Consider the following 14,248-nt stretch of genomic DNA (forward strand, 5'->3'; position numbering starts at 1 on the left):
CCCTTTGAGCAAGTACATTTATAAAAACCACTTTTCAAGTAATATGAAATGATGCTGAGAGAGGATAAATAGTTTTCCCAAGATAATAAAATTAACAAAAGCCAAGGCTGAGGTCAGTCAAACCCAAGTAGGGGCTAATTCAATGACAAAGCTCTCAAAGGCTGTGATATGCTGGCCTCTCAGAACCTGGCATATGGTGAGAGAAAAAGCAGAATGTGGTCTAAAGTCACCTATAAGTTAATTAAAAGAAGATGCCAAGTACGAGTATGGTTAAGAATAATAAATCAGAGACTAAAAGCTAATTCCGAAATGTATACAACAGAAGCTGGGGAGGGAGGTAAATAGCAGGCCAAAGGTCAAGACAAATTTTCATGGGTAACATTTTCTGATAGAGTTTCTTGAGAAGATCTGCAGTGTTAACCCTGAGCATCCATTTCAAACCATCTCCAAGACTGAGCACTCCCACCCCAGCATCTGCTACACCCACAACTTCTTTCCCACTGAGCACCCCCACCCCAGCATCTGCTACACCCACAACTTCTTTACCACTGATGATGCTTCACCTCACAGTATTGCCACTAAGCTTAGTCACCAAGTAATGAACAGCACTGAGGTAGCCACCACCTTTCCCACAACAGTGTCTTCAAATATTAAATACCATGAGGCACAAACAGAGTTTCCTGTTGTGGTGAAAAATGAGGAGTCCCCTGACAAATCTCACAATTGCCTTATAGATCTCTATTAATCATAATCTATAAGAATAATTTTCTTGGGAACATTTCTTACACTTACACTTATGTCATAGTATTTGCAGGCTTGAGGATTCTTCCATGTACTTTGGATAATTTACTTCTCCATAAACCTAGAAGGGAAATATAACCTTGAACCATCTAGGCCACTTGCTAGGCTAGCAATTTTAATGTACAGACACCTCCCTCGTGTCTTTTTTAATGGAGCAAATGATATAAATAACTGGGATGTTAGGCCTTAAATTTTATGTGGAAAGGGTGACCATAGTAAAACTTAGAGAGAATTTCCAGAAAATTTAAAAGCATCAGCTTGAGTTATCGGTCTGTAAGGATGCATCTCATAGAAAAATTATGTTAACCCAGAAAATATTCTTTACATTATTTTGTTCATATTAGATGCTGCATATCCAGAAATAGGACACAAGAACAATGACAGAGAACAAGATTTTCTGCTTAGAAATTTAACCACCTCCAAGTCTTCTGACTCTGGACCTCTCACCCTTCTTTGCCTTTATACTGGACTAAACAAGTTAAATTTGGACTCCATTTTGTAGACATCAGTGAGTAGAGTAGAGTATTTTAAGGTAAAGGGTAAGATAACTAAGCTGATTTTAGATAACAGTATAAGTTTAGAACTGAAAAGCCTTAGTTAAAAGAAGGAAATGCAGACAAGACTGGGAGCTATTTCAAGGATGTAACACTTATGTTTACTTTTTACTCTAGATTTTCCCATTACCCTGTCCTCAGCCCAGTCCTTCTTTACCTTTTCTTGTGGAAACTTTTTCTCAGTTTCAACCTGTTTCTAGCTAGTCTCAGATGAGGCCGTCAAAGTTCTCCTAGCTACTAAGATGCAGGTCTTTTTTCTGTTTCTACTTTTGCCTGGCTTTGGGAAAAAGAACAACCATATATTTTGTTGTTTGGTTGGTCGGTTTTAGACACAGGGTCTCACTCTGTCACACAGGCTGAAGTGCAGTGGCACAATCATAGCCCACTGTAACCTCGAACTCCTGGGCTCCAGCAATCCTCCCACTTCAGCCTCCTGAGTAGCTAGAACTATAGGCACATGCCACCACACCCAGTTAATTTTTTTATTTTTTGTAGAGATGGGGTCTCACTATGTTGCCCAGGCTTGATTGGAACTCCTGGTCTCAAGCAATCCTTTCATGTTGGACTCCCAAACTGCTGGGATTATAGGTGTCAGCCACTGCTCCCAGCCCAACCATATGGTTATAAGCTATTCCAGTTACTACTTCTACATAACAAACTAATCCAAATTTGTTAAACCTCATGACTGTGAATCAAGAATGTGAGCAGACCTTGGTTAAACTATTCTGCTTCATGTAGTATTGACTTGGGGTATTGCTGGTACCCAGGAGGCAGATATGCTGGCCTGGAGAATCCAAGGTGGCTTTACACATCTATCTGGTACATTGGCACGGGTGGCTGGAAGGCTGGGCTCAGCTAGAACTATTCACAGGAGTCGCTAATATTGCCTTTCCAACATGACATCCTCAGTGTAGTCAGACTTCTACCATGGCAATTGCTTTCCCCAGAGCAACTGTCCCAAGAGAACTGAGTAGAAGCTTCTTTGGCCGTTGGACCTTTTCTGATGTAGGTGTTAGTGTCACAGTGTGTAACTATATTCTGTTGGTTACAAGTTGAGTCATAGACCAGCCTAGATTCAAGGGGAGATAATGTATTTTTAAAAAATATTTTTTTAATTAGCTGGGCATGGTGGCACATGCCTGCAATCCTAGCTACTTGGGAGGTGAAGGCAGGAGAATCACTTGAACCTGGGAGGTGGAGGTTGCAGTGAGCTGAGATCGTACCATTGCACTCTAACCTGGGAAACAGAGTGAGACTCTGTCTCAAATATATATATATTGTTAAATTTGTGGGTATATAGTAGGTGTATATATTTATGGGCATATGAGATGTTTTGATACAGGCATGCAATGTGAAATAAGCACATCATGGAGAATGGTGTATCCATCCCCTCAAGCATTTATCCTTTGAGCTTTGAGTTATAAACAATCCAATTACACTCTATTTTAAAATGTACAGTCAAGTTATTATTGACTATAGTCACCCTGTGTTGTGGCTATGAAATACTTGGTCTTATTCATTTTTTCTATTTTTTTGTACCCATTAATTATCCCCACTCCACTCCAACACCCCACTACCCTTCCCAGCCTCTGGTCACCATCCTTTTACTTTGTGTGACCATGAGTTCAATTGATTTGATTTTTAGATCCCAGTAATAAGTTAGAATATGTGACATTTGTCTTTCTGTGCCTGGCTTATTTCACTCAACATGATGATCTCCTTCCATCCACGTTGTTGCAAACGACTGGATCTCACTTCCATTTAGGGCTGAATAGTACTCCATTGTGTATATGTGCCATATTTTCTTTATCCATTCATCTGTTGATGGACACTTACATTGCTTCCAAATCTTAGCTATTGTAAACAGTGCTGCAACAAACATAGGAGTGTGGATATCTCTTCGATATACTGATTTCCTTTCTTCTGGGTATATATCCAGCAGTGGGAGTGCTGGATCATAAGGTAGCTCAATTTGTGGTTTTCTAAGTTACCTCCAAACTGTTCTCCATAGTGGCTGTACTAACTTACATCCCTGTCAACAGTGCACAAGGGTGCCTTTTCCTCCACATCCTCGCCAGCATTTGTTATTGCCTGTCTTTTGGATATAAGCCATTTTAACAGGGGTGAGAGGAAGGGAATTTAGACAGCATCTCTGATTGGGACTGGCAAAATCACTCTGGAGAAGAGCTTGAGGAATGGTAGATAATGTTGGATTCATCTTTAGAAAATATTTTCTGCCACAAGAGTAAAGTTGAAGTTGAACAGACTAGAGCTCAAATCCTCTTTTCCTTTCTAATTGTGCAACTCTTGGAACATTACATAATCTCACATCATTTATTGCCTGTCCTATGAAATAAAATTAAAAAATTGCTACCTCTCATGATCAGATGATAACATTAAATGAGAAGACTTACATAAAGCAGCCTAACTCTGGTAAATGACCAACACGTGTAAGTATTTCTCTCCTCTCTAGAACCAGTAATACTGCAAACCAGGGTCCTATAGACAGTCTTCATTGCTTTCTACGTCCACTGCCTCCTAGTAGCTGGCTCATAACTCTTCCCATCAATTTTTTGATTCCACCTTGTTTTTCCCACATCTTTTTCAGTACCCCATCACTGAAAATACTTACAGATAGCTTATTCACTATAGATCAGCCCCCACAGACACACCCATTTCCTCAGAAAACTGTCAGTAATCATGGGGAAAGCAACATTTAAGAGCATATGCACAGAATGAGAAATAATGTTTTTCCCATGACAGAGAGCAAAACTTCAGACCAACCTCTGTTTAATTCATAAATTCTAAATCTGTAGGTGTATACAAAAGTATACATAATGTTTGTTTTCCAGAATGTGGTTAAAAATTTCACTTTTAATACTGAATGCAATTACCAAATTATAGTATAGATTTTTGAGGAAAATTTGAAATCTAGGGCTTAAAAAGCATTGGCCTAAGTAAAATTGTTAGGGTAGATTTATCAGTCTTTTATAAAGATAGCATCATGCTCATGTACTTACGTTGTATACTGGCATAGTGCTTCTTTTCTTCCTGCTTCCCTTTCTTCTTTCTCTCCATCACTTTTCTTGCTTGTAACAATGTGCCCTATTGCCAGTCACGTATTTACATTCATTCATTCTCTGGAACACATACAATTGTGATGAAATACAAAATCCAGGCCAGCTCAACATGGAGTGACTCTAGACTGGTTTTTCTTTTATTTCAATAGATGAAACAAGGCACAGTGGTGGAAGTAGGTTTCCTGCAGCTTGGCTCTCTAAATGTATTGCAACATAGTGGGAAACCTGAGTGAAATGATGCAGATCAATATAGCTGTCTTAGGAGAATGTTGTGATGCTTTCTTGCTGTTACCCATGAAACAAGCTTAAATCCATTATTATTTTTGCTGGAGGCATGAAGCTGCACTCAGTTACTTTGAAGAAACCAGAGAAAACTGACAAGGACAGTGGCCTTAGACATCTTATAGCCTTTGCTTACGAAACAGTGTGGGGTCTAAAGAGCAATCAGATCAAAATATGACTCCACCACCAGGGGTTTCCAGCCCAGAAATAATCCATAGAATCAAGAACATCACATAGCAGGATCTTCTGGGACATGTGTCATGTAAACATATACCATCTCTCCCATCTTTGTGGTTTTTTTTCCTAAGACAAAGATTACCTGACTCCCTTCAATGGGTTGTTTGTATCTCTTCCCATCAAAGGCTGCTAGTAGTCCTGTTTGAACAGACATACTGTGGCCTCAGACAGACCAAGAATAATTGGAAGCTAATTTACCAAGGAAAGCTTAATGATATTTGAAATCACAGATGAGTGCTTTAGGGAAATAACAGGAGAAATATTCAGAGCAGGCAAGTAGGCACATCCACAGTGACCATCATTCTTTTTCTCTCACGAGTGCAATTAGCCCCCAGTAACTCACTTGTCTTAGTCCATTCAAGCTGCTGTAAGAAAATACTGTAGACGGGTATTTTGGTAGATTTGGTGGTTTATAAACAATAGAAATTTATGTCTTACAGTTCCAGAGGCTGGAAAGTCCAAGATTAAGGAACTAATAGATTTGGTGTCTGGTGAGGGCTCCTCTTCTCACTCTAACTTCACATGGCAGAAGGAGCAAGGAGTCTCTCTCAGGCCTCTTTTATAAGGGCCCTAATCCTGCTCATGAGTGCTCTGCCGTCATGACCTAATCATCTCCCAAATGCCACATCTCCCAATGCCATTATCTTGGGGATTAGAAGTCCAACATATGAATATTGGGGGTGGGGAATAAAAATTCAGACCATAGCCTCATCCTATCAGGAAAACTTTCTGTGCCTGTATTAGTCCGTTTTCACACCACTGATAAAGACATACCCAAGCCTGGGCAATTTACAAAAGAAAGAGGTTGAATGGACTTACAGTTCCACATGGCTGGGGAGGCCTCACAATCATAGTGGAAGGCAAGGAGGAGCAGTCACATCTTACATGGATGGCAGCAGGCAAAGAGAGAGAACTTGCGCAGGGGAACTCCTCTTTATAAAACCATCACATCTGGTGAGATTTATTCACTATCATGAGAACATCACAAGAAAGACTTGCCCCCAGGATTCAGTTACCTCCCACTGGGTCCCTCCCACAACATGCAGGAATTCAAGATGAGATTTGGATGGGGACACAGCCAAACTGTATCAGTGCCCAAATTTCTTCCAAAATGATTGATGTTGTTTTCTTTTTTAACAACTTTATTAAGGTATATTTGACAAATAAAAATTGCATATATTTAAGTGTACAACTTGATGCTTTGATATATGTATATCTTGTGAAATGATTACCACATTCAAGCTAATTAACATATCCAATATCTCACAAAATTAACATTTTCTGTGTGTGTCTGTGTGTGTGTGTAAAACACTTAATATCTACCTTCTTAGCAAATTTCAAGTGTCAAATTGTTCATCTTGCGAAACTGGAACTTCATACCCTTTGACCAACATCATCTCATTTTCCTTCCTTCCAGGCCTTAATAACTACCACTCTACCCTCTGCTTCTATGAATTTGACTATTTCCTATTCTGAATATATGTAAGAGCATGCAATATTTGTCTTTCTGTGTCTGGCTTATTTTACTCAGTATACTGTCCTCCAGATTCATCTATTTTGTCAAAAGTTGCAAGATTTCCTTATTTTTAAGGCTGAATAATCTTCCATTGTATGTATATGTGTGTGTGTGTGTATCTATATATACCATGTTCTATTTCATTAGTCTATACGTCTGTTTTTGGTTTCTTTTTGCCACTACTGTACTGTTTTGATTACTGTAGCTTTGTAATATATTTCAAAATCAGGAAATATATGCCTCCATCATCATTCTTCTTGCTCAAAACTGCTTTGGCTATTCGGGGTCTTTTGTAGTGTCATGCAAATTGCAGAATTATTTTTCCATTTCTGAAAAGAAAGCCACTGTGATTTTAATAGGGATTACATTGAATCTGTAGATCACTTTGGGTAAAGTGATGGTTAATATTGCATGTCAACTTGATTGGATTAAAAGATGTGAAGTATTCTTCCTGGGTGTGTCTGTGAGGGTGTTGCCAAAGGAGATTAACATTTGACTCTCTTATATCTCCTTGGACTGGGAAAGCTGCAGCTCCAGGAAGGTGCAGCAAGATGGGGTTTAGGTGGCTTCAACAGCTGGGATCTAATCAGCAAAGACTGCAGGGGTCCTGGATGGTTAAGGCCATGGGTCCACAGCCAGCAGCAAGGACTGCCAGGATTATTAATGGCAAAGGCTACTGGGATTCCTCCTGCTCTCCTTTTCCCCCACAGGGGAACTCAAAGCCAAGGGTATTTTTCTTGGTGCTTAGCTCTGCCAGCCTGGAGGATGGAGTGACATGGGTAAAATGAACCTCTTTTCCTACTCTTTTCTATGAGTTATGAGACTGGAGCTTGCCTTTATCATATCAGCCTTTCCTTTTCCCTTGTTATACCAGAAGAGGTCTGTATGTGATATCTTGAGATTTTATGCTTTATGACTTTTTTTCATAAGTAGAAGCTAAAATTCTCAGCAAATATTAATTTTTGATATAGTGAAGAGAAATTGCTCAATATAGCAGTATTGTCAAATGGCTAAGAGCCTAGCTCTGCACTTGGCCTCCCGGGTTCAAATCTGTATTATCTTACTTCTTAGCAATGAAAGATTATTTCATCCTTCTTGCCTCAGTATTTTCATCTGTAAAATAGGGATCACATTATTGTCTTTTGGGCTCATTGAGAGCATTGAATGAAAATGCTTATAGGCCAGGTATGGTGGCTCATGCCTGTAATCCCAGCACTTTGGGAGGCTGAGGCTGGTGGATCATGAGATTAGGAGTTCAAGACGAGCCTGGCCAATATGGTGAAACCATGTCTCTACTAAAAATACAAAAATTAGCTGGGTGTGGTGGTGCGTGCCTATAGTCCCAGCTGCTTGGGAGCCTGAGGCAGGAGAATCACTTGAATCCGGGAGGTGGAGGTTGAAGTGAGCCAAGATCACACCACTGCACTCCAGCCTGGATGACAGAGTGAGACTCTGTTTCAAAAAGAAAAAAAAAAGAAAAGAAAAAGAAAAAGAAAAGAAAAAATAAATAAAATGCTTGTAAAATCTTATCATAATGGATGGCACATAACATGTGCTTGTATTAGTCCATTTTCATACTGCTATAAAAAAAAATACCCAAGACTGGATAATTTATAAAGAAAAGAGGTTTGATTGACTCACAGTTCCAAATGGCTGGGGAGGCCTCAGGGAACTGACAATTACGGCGGAAGGTGAAGGAGAAGCAAAGGCATGTCTTACATGATGGCAGGCCAGAGACAGCAAACAGAGGAGCTGCCAAATACTGTTAAAACCCTCAGCTCTCGAAAGAACTCCCTCACTACCATGAGAACAGCATGGGAGAAACTGCCCCCATGATCCAATCACCTCCTACCAGATCCCTCCCTCAATATGTGGGGATTACAATTCGAAATGAGATTTTGGTTGAGATACAGAGCCAAACCATATCAGTGCTCAATAATTGTTTTGAAATTATGAAGTGGGTGTTCCGTGTATTTTGTGAGGTGCCTTAAACACATGAGCATAGAACACAGAATTTGAAAACAGAAATTGAGGTTTCTCCATTACTAAATACTAAGAAAATTGTGTTAGGATTAGAAGGGCAAGGTGAGGAGGAGGGTGAATGCAAGAGTGAAACCTGACCTCAAGTTAGCTCAGCCAGATGCAGTACGGGCTTACTGTCACACATGATCATCAAAAAGTACCCCAAATGTTCCTTGAGGGGTAGATGTTACCCACAAAATAGAAACATGGAAACACCACTCCAAAAATGCACAAATGTCTTTACAGTGCCAGAACCAAATTCAGTGGAACGCAGTCCACCACAAGGGAAGTCTGTAACACTCAGTTCATCCTCCTTTCCAGATTAATCAAGGAGTCCTGCAACCAGTAATAGCTTCCTTAAAAGGGTGCAAGATTCCACATTTTACTTACTTCCATCCATGAGGTCATTCTTCCAAGTTTGGCACCGGGGGCAGGGGTGGAAGGGGATTTCTTCTAAACTTTCCTAATGAAAGAGAAGAGAGATAAATTTTGCATTAACATTAAAGACTATAAGGGTAAATTGTCATGTAGCGATGCAATATTATGAGTCACATTTAAGTTTCTTTGCTATTTCAACGGAATCATTTTATTTATTTATATATATATACATACACACACACATATTCCTTAACTACCTTGTCTAAGCAACTGATAGACACAAGGACTTCAGTAGAAGTTGCTATACCTTTTGCCTCATCTACAAAGAAATGGTTCATTTATATAATTTTTATTCCTTAATGGAGACCAATACATTATCAAGCCACTTCTATTAGGACAAAATGTTTTTAATATGAAGACTAGCTAATGACATAGCAGGAAACAACAAAAGACAAATTCTTTTTTTACTCTGTTTCTATTTATATTTCTCGCACTAATGTTTAAATCTACCAAATTACCTTTATTACAGGCTTTTTTGAATCTGATAAACTGTATTCCCCTATGTTACACCAGAGCTTGCAAACCAAGGCTATCAATTATTTCCAAGAGACAATAATATTGCTGAAAATAATAGACTTTTATTTGACAAATAATTAGCTTTACATCCAGAAATGGGTAATACAGCACTACACTAAAAGGAAAATATTCTTCTGTGGATATTGGTGGTATTTCTTTAGTCACATGCAACAACGCACATATCATTAATTTTATTATTCCTTCAAGAGAGAGTGTCTCAATTATTAAAAAACCTTTAAGCTAAGAATTTGCCTACCTAACTGGTAATTTTCAACTGAAACTATTTTCCTACAGGTTAAGGTAGGAAGTCCTAAAAATCAATCTTCTTTATACCCTTTGGTACCCTTTATGACCTTGATCCTGCCTATCTTTCTAGTCTCGTATCTTTCATTTCTTCTCCTTGTGTTTCCTGCATTGCCATTTTAGGTTCCTCAGACAAGTAATTGTTCCCTTCCATTGTGAAGACTGTGCACACACTCCTCCCTCTACCTGAAGCACTTGCTTCCGCCACAAATCCTTCCCCTATCCTGCAAAACATTAGCTCTGGCTTTATGCCCTTATATAACTTTATATGTCTACATAGCATAAATATCTATTTGTATAGTTATTTTATTGTCTATCTTTCTCACAACTCTGACAGTTCTAAGGGAAAATGAGTCTCGTCTGTTTATCTTATTATTGTAAACCCAGCATCTAACACGGTGCTTGATATAATAGAAGATCAATAAATACTTGTTGAATAAATATATGGCTTCATTTTTTGTAAAAGTGATCGACAGTCTAGCATTTTCCCAGATTGGGAGCTAATCAACACTATGCTAGATATATCAGCATTAGCAAAAAAAAAAAAAAAAGAACAGGCTACAAATTGCTATTAAGTCTATGAAGTAATTTATCATATGCTTCCTGCTTTCACTCCCCTGATAAGTTTATCTTTTGTGTAATGATGTAAATTTGGGAGGGAGACCATGGGGTCAGAATTCTATGCATCCTATTTCAAGTGGTGTACTAATATAATTAGCTATTCTGCAGGCCATTAACTTCTGTAATGATGTCTACAATAAAGCAGAATATGAAGTTGAAATGGGAAGAAAAGAATCAGTTTACATACTCACTGATACCCTTGGTACTATTTTGGCTCTGAGGAACTGTTAGTGCAAAATTCAACAGAGAATCTCCAGGAGATAGTCTGCCCTCAGCAACTATCCATTCAACCCTGTGGCTCCTGAAGTCTCTTTGACAAGTAGTAAAAGTTGTCAATCTGTGATCTACCATTTTTGGTAGACCTGCCTCCTCATGCAAGAGCAGAAAGCATAAAAAGCTTTCATTAAGCTCATATCATCCAAATACACACAAACTTTTTCCCATTGTCTTAAAATGGCTGTCAAACTCCTCTGTAGTTCTTTTCTTCTACCACAAAATGAAATTATAGCTACTAACCTTAAAGGAATGTTTCTAATGTACAATGAATCAAAAGAGCTGAGAAATTGTGTACATGTGTTATTACAGAAATGTCTAAAATGATTAAGAAGGAATTCGTTTCAGCTTCACAAATCTTCACAGCTTTCCAACATCAAGGAAAAGTTAGAAAAAAATAAAATACTTCATGACATTTCTCCGAAAATAAAACAGAACATAAATTTAAAAGAAATAGAAGAGTGTCACCAAGAAAAATGTAGAGCAAAAGATTCAAAATAGAACTCCTGAAACTTAAAAACAAATCTTTTGTATGCCTTGGTAACAGTAATGATGATATTCAAAAATGACTAATAATAGAGCCAGTACTCAAATAATGTGAGTACCAAACAAAGCATTCAGGGGTAATGTCACGTATTAATGGAGACACAACTTAATCTGGGATAGAATGCTTCTTTTTAAGAGGAAAGTTCTATAGGAATATCAATTTAATGTCTCATCAAGACAACTGTCCTCTCCTCTTTTTATTCTTAGCTTTATTTATTGTAAACAATGCAAAAATAAAGCAGCACACTAGTAAATGTTGTTTTCATTCTTCTTTGTTGAATTTGTCGTCTTCTCCTGGCTAATACATAATTTAGTTCAAATCTTCACACAAACTTAATTTGTAGGGATGTAAGCTTTTTCAAACACACAGTTTTGGTTCTCTCTTTGTCTGAATTGAATACTTTGGCAACACTCTTGGGAAATTTAGTCTTTGGTTTGAGATGCTGACCTATAGTACAAATCAGGCCAGTAAACCATTGGCTATTGGTTTGTATTCACCTAAGGAAGCAGAATCATCATCAATCACAAAGAATTCTTCATTTTCTTGAAACAAGTTATGCAAGCAAGAATATCCCTGTTTTGCATGTGACAAGATTCACATTGAACTCAGCAATCCTAAACCTAGAATATAGACTGTTGGTCAGCTTCCTACTTTGCACTTAAATTCAACTTTCTCCCACCTGATCATAATCAAGCTCTCCCTAAACACAGAGATAGATCTTGATTCCCAGGCTAAGAGCCAGCCTTTCTTCTTGGCCAAGTCTTTTTCTCTTTGGTGAGAGGTTCTTGAACTCTAAACCCGTCTGCTTAGAGTTCTTGGGAAGAGAGGAAAAAGAATAAGGAAGACCTTCAGCCTGAAAAGTAATGCCACAAGAAGGTAACTCAAATCCATAAGAAAAAATAAAGAACACTGAAATGGCAAATACGCAAGTTAATATAAAACACTAAAAGCATTTTTTTTACATTTCTTCCCTTAATTTATTTAAAAGACATAAGACTGTATAAACCAATAATTATAACAATCTATTAAGTTGATAACATATATAAAAATATGTAACAATAATAGCACAAAGGAGTGGGAGAGAATAGAGCTATATTGAAGGAAAATTTCTGTATTTTACAATAATTAAGTTAGTATTATTCTAAAGGAAATTGTGATAAATTAAAATGCATTTTATAATTTCCTAGATTGACCATTGAGATAATAACTCAAAAACCAGTTTTAAAAATCAAAAGAGAAATTAAAGTAGTATACTAAAAGTATTGTCTTAACAGAAAAGAAGCAATAAAGGAATAGAGAAACAAACGAATAGACAATTCAACAGTGAAAGTTGGAGATCTCAATACCAAAGATTCAATAATTGATAGAACCACTATATTAAAAAAATCAGTAAAGATATAGAAGACTTGAACAATACTATTAACCAACTCAAACTAATTTAGGTAGAATGGTCCACTCATTGAATGAAGAATGCATGATCTTTTTAAGTGCACATGGAATATTTTTCAGGATGAGATCATATGGTAAGCCATAAAACAAATCTCAACACACTTAAAAAGACTGAATTCATACAAAGTGTATTTTCAACCAAAATGGAATTTAGAAATAAACAACTAAAAGGAATATGGGAAATCCTTAAGTACTTGGAAATTAAACAATACACTTCTAAATTTTAAAAATGAAACTAAAAGTTTTTGAAAAGATCAACAAAATTGGCAAATCTTTAACCAGACTAACCAATAAAAAGAGAGTGAGACAGACAGAGATGAAGGAGGCACAAGTTGCCAAATTCAAGTCATAGAAGAAACCACAGGGTAAATTAGGAAATGCTTTGCATAAATGAAAACAAACAGAAAAACCCCACAATATCAAAATTTATGATGTACAGCTAAGCAGTGTTTAGAAAGACATTTACGGCTTTAAAGGCATATATTGGAAAAGAAGAAAAGTCTCAAATCAATAACCTATGCTTCTACCTTGAGAGCATAGTAAAAGAAGAGCAAGCTAACCCCAAAACAAGCAGAGAATAGAAATAAAGGTTAGAGCACAAATCAATGAACTACAAAACGAAAACAACAGGAAAATAAGGCAATAAAACTAAAAGTTGCTTCTTTCAAAATATCAGCAAAATTGGCAAATATTTAACTGGACTAACCAAAGGAAAAACATGAAAACATAATTTATCAAATTCAGGAATGAAAGTGGAAATATTACAACCAATGCTGCAGAAATTAAAACATTATAAGGGAATTTATAAACAACTATGCCAAAAAATAAGACAAATGAGATGAAATGGACAATTCCTAGAAATAAGATTTGAATAGACATTACACACACACACACACACGAATGATCACTGCGCATATAAAAACATGCTTAGCATCATTAGTTATCAGGAAAATACAAATTAAAACTACAATAAGATACCATTATGTACTCACTAGAATGACTATAATCAAAAAGAAAGGTATTTCAAAGTGTAGGAAAAGATGTGAAGGACCCAACACCTTCATTTATTGCTGGTGGGAAGGTAAATAATACAGCCATTTTGCAAAACATAGTTTCTCATGAAATTAAATATACACTTAACATTTGACCCAGCAATTTTATTTCTTGGAATCCACCTAAAAGAAATAAAAATACATGTCCACACAAAGATTTGTAAGTGAATGTTTATAGCAATATCATCCATGACAGCCCAAAATTGAAAAGCATCCAAATGTGCATTAAATGGCAAATAAACAAACAAAATGCAATATATGCATACAATGGAGCACTATCGAACAATAAAAAGAAATGCAGTCTTGATGCACACTATGGCATTTTGAACCTTAAAAACGTCATACTAACTAAAGAGACCTTATTCAAAACACTACATATTGTATGATTCTACATATACAAAATATCCAGAAACAGTAAATTTATACAGAGAGAAAGCAAGCCAGTGGTTTCCTAGAGATAGGTGTGAGATAGGGGATTATCTTCAAATGGGAAGGAGATAACATTTCGGGGTTCTGTAAATGTTCTAAAACTAGATTGTGGTGATTGTTGTACAAAT

General features: G+C 37.0%; 1 long non-coding RNA gene across 2 annotated transcripts in view; it reads right to left on the reverse strand.

The window, feature by feature from the left end:
• The window catches only part of LOC134736344 (uncharacterized), a 393,342-nt gene that overhangs the window by 103,604 nt on the left and 275,490 nt on the right, over positions 1-14,248 (reverse strand). For both annotated transcript variants that reach the window (XR_010120300.1, XR_010120299.1), the window contains 2 exons: positions 8,883-8,955; positions 793-862 (listed from right to left, as the gene is read on the reverse strand). This is a non-coding gene — a long non-coding RNA (uncharacterized lncRNA). The remainder of the gene's footprint in view (positions 1-792; positions 863-8,882; positions 8,956-14,248) is intronic.

The sequence above is a fragment of the Symphalangus syndactylus genome, chromosome 1 (genome assembly GCF_028878055.3).
Source record: "Symphalangus syndactylus isolate Jambi chromosome 1, NHGRI_mSymSyn1-v2.1_pri, whole genome shotgun sequence".
In the NCBI taxonomy this organism is placed as follows: Eukaryota; Metazoa; Chordata; class Mammalia; order Primates; family Hylobatidae; genus Symphalangus; species Symphalangus syndactylus.